Here is a 3,788-nt window from a genome sequence, read left to right on the forward strand (position 1 = left end):
CATAATCCATCTGTATAGTATGTTCATAGTACACCTATCTGTATATCATGCTGATAGTATTTAAAAATCTGTAAATTATGTCCATAGTACTGCCTTATCTGTATATTTATTGTACATATGTAACATATTGGAGACACTGTATATCCTGTACTTACTGCTTATTACACTTCTGGTTAGATGCTAACTGCATTTCGTTACCTTGTACCTTACATGTGCAATGACAATAAAGTTGAATCTAATCTAATCTAATCTAATCAAGCTCTTAATAGGCATACTAGAAACATGAAGGCAGGTGTGTTGAGGCAAGTTGGAGCTAAACTCTGCAGGACACCAGCCCTCCAGGACCGAGTTTGGGCACCCCTGATCTATGGGTTTTGCTGGACCAACAGATCCAATCCATGGAGGCCCCCCTCACATTTTGCAGGACTTCAAGGATCTGCTGCTAATGTCTTGGTGCCAGAGACCACAGGACACATTCAGAGGTCTTGTGGAGTCCAGGGCAGGTGGTTTTAATGTTGTGGCTGATCAGTGAAGACTACCCAGGAAACTAGAAGTCCGTAGAAATCTGCAGTCTGGCTTAAATGTTTCCTCCCAGTGAACACACTTGTACCTGCCAACGCCAACAAGCAAGCCAACCTCAGCCAGAGACAGATTTAGTCCTTGGATGGCTCACCTGAAGACATTTAGTCTACTTTACCCGCACTGTTGTAAACCTGTTTCAACATGAACCGAATGTATTGTGCTGTCAGTTGATACTCGATTGTGTATAAGATTTCAAATGCATTGCATCATAACCAGTCAGAAGATGCAAGAATGATAACAGAGTTTCGTTTCTTTAAACCTTGCAAAAAAAATCGGTGAAGTGCAGATCACAGATGCTCCACAAGACAGTTTGACAGTATGTTCATGAAAGAACGTAGTGAAACCCGCTCAAATCCAGGCGTACAAACATGATTGACACATGCACTAGAAACTCTTGGCAGGACTGAGAGCCAACAAATTTGAATACTGAACACAGCAAATGCTTTAAGTGATGTCTGTCTAATTATTTGTATGAGAGTTTAGGATAGGCCCACTGGTGAATACTTTCGAGAAGATCTAATTAACCTATTAAAATAAATGAGCTGAATCAAATATGACTGAGTAAACAGTTCTCTCTTTGCACAAGCTCACATTAAGCTCAGAAACATTCGCTTAAAAATTAAAATAGGTTTTGAGGGTAATGTATTAAGTAACTTGAGAAATCGGGAGGAAGTGCAGAGGAGTTGTGTGCGCTGTGTGAACATGATGTTACTGTAGATCTAGACTAGAAATATTTAGTAACTAAATGACTTGACACGTGCAGTAACTGATCACAAAGTGCTAATATGCATAATCCACATAAATGCTGCTGCAGCTGAGAATATTTTCAGGTAATAACAGCCTGAATTTTCTACTTTTTCTCACTCAAAACCATTGTATGTCTTCAGAATTCTTGAAATCTAGCTTCAGTGGTGTTTCAGTGGTCATTTTTGGAGCTTTACCTTTCAAAGCGCTTGGCGTCGATATGACGAGTGCTCACTGAGGCTGCAATAATTTGATTAAAAATACAGTAAAAACATATTGTCAAATATTATTGCAATTTAAAATAACTATTTTCTGTTTTAATATATTTTAAAATAAAAAATGTTAAATTTCATGTAATTTATTCCCGTATCATTCTAACATGCTGATTTAATGCTAAAAAATCATAGTATTATCAACATTAAAAACAGTTGTTATTAATATTTTTGTGCAGACTCTGACACATTTTGAAAGAGATTTTTGATGAATAGAACGTTCAAAAGAACTATATATCCCATAACTTCTAAATATAAATCTGTTGCAACATTATTTATAAATAAACAATGACGATCATTTACAATGATGTGTGAATTATTCCTCTAAGCATGTGAACCTTTTCATCTTTTTCATATCTGAAGTCTGGTCACATTAGTTAGTCAGTAGGCCATGTCTGTTTAAATACCAAATTGTTTGCGAGCTCCTTTTGATGTTTATTTTATCAGAACGAATCATTATGCAAATGTTTTTTTTTCTTTTTTCTTTTCATTTGCTTAAATTTGCAATCAGCTTGAGCTATTTCAATCAACTACACAATTAACCCAAATATAATTTTAATACGTTGATATAAAAATTGAACACAGCTTCTGCTTCCATTGCAGTAAGACAACCATGTTCAGAAAGCATGTGTTGATGAGTTCTTTAAATTCAGAAGTAGAAGATGATCAATTATTATGATATCTGCATAAACTCAGAATGCGCCTCATTTCATCATGCGGTGTCAGAGCACACTGTAAACTATTTTTACAGCACGCTTTCCGAAAATAGAGTGAACCATCAAACCATTGTAATGCGTTTGATTCAGCAGCGAACAGAATGATGAATCATGGTTGTATGAAGTCGTTCATCATGTGTGCTTTAGGGCCATGTCCCAGTGAACCGCTGGGGTTGTAAGTTGGCCGAGCTCTTGTGTTTATGATGCATACGGCCCGTTATGATTGATTCTGCTTGTCTGGAACAGCTGTAGCATTGCCCTTCTGTTTAGTTTTAGTTCTGATCTGCTCTGGCTGGACGTGAGGCTGATGGGATGTGCTTGCTTATCTATTAGGGATTATGGGGAAACTGGATTTTTACAGTACACTTTTCTTAAATGTTTCTTTAAAATGTTAGTGGTGCTTGCAAATCTCTCTGCCACTTTGCTTGGGTGTTCGGAGTGGTGTTTAGTGTAATGTGAGCTAGTTGCTTGGGAGTCTGGGTGGTGTTTTGCTGGTCCAATCAAAAGCCAAACCAATCCAGTGATATTCTGGTCTATTAAAGAAATAGTTCACCCCAAAATTTTAATTCTATCTTCATTTACTCGCCCTTATGTCATACCAAACCTGTATTTCCAGGGCTCGCAAAATAGCTAGCCCGACGTCCCGGGGCTGTTGTGTTTTCCAGTCGGGCTACGGGTAAAACGGATCGTAATTGATCATTTGCACGTGTTTCTATGTCTTGCCGATTTAAACATGGGTCGCGGAAGCAGGTGGGCCACACCACACTGGCTGATACCGGTTAATTAACCGATAGTTTTAAAATTGATACTGAACAAAAACTAAAATAGTGCTTTATTGACAAAAACAGTACTGAACCATACTAGTAGTAGTAGTAACAACAACAATAATAATAATAGTAATAGTAAATGTTGAAATTAACACACTCTAACAAGGAACAATACTTACACAGCTTTCATTAATCTTAATGCTACAAATGGACTCTTATTTTAAAGTGTTACCATTTCATTTTAACTGTCATGCTTAAAGATGCACATCTTTAAATATATACACAAAGGCCATAGCATTAAAATGATATACATATGGATATTGTATGTATACTCTCACACTTTAACTGCTTCTATTCTTGAACACTTGATGATTATCTAATCAAAATAAAAGCGCCACGCTCAGTCTAGGAGAACTCACCGGTATCACACACACTCCGGACGCATCGCGTTCAAGTCGAGCAGCAGTCTAAAACAGTTTATTTAATCACCAAACGGACACAAGTTTACTTCAAGAATCAACAATTTGGCATTGTTGAGTTTGAGGTTCGGTGTTTAAAAAACGGAGCAAATGGAAAGAGAAAGTGTGACCTATATTATAGCTCTATAAATGAAGCACACAGACTTTATTAGAGCCACAGAAAGACAAACGTTTTGCTGAAAATGCACAATAGACAATTCATTATGTACATTAACAACGATTCGGGAC

This window comes from Sinocyclocheilus grahami, unplaced genomic scaffold (assembly GCF_001515645.1).
Source record: "Sinocyclocheilus grahami isolate Dianchi unplaced genomic scaffold, SAMN03320097.WGS_v1.1 scaffold1298.1, whole genome shotgun sequence".
Taxonomy (NCBI): domain Eukaryota; kingdom Metazoa; phylum Chordata; class Actinopteri; order Cypriniformes; family Cyprinidae; genus Sinocyclocheilus; species Sinocyclocheilus grahami.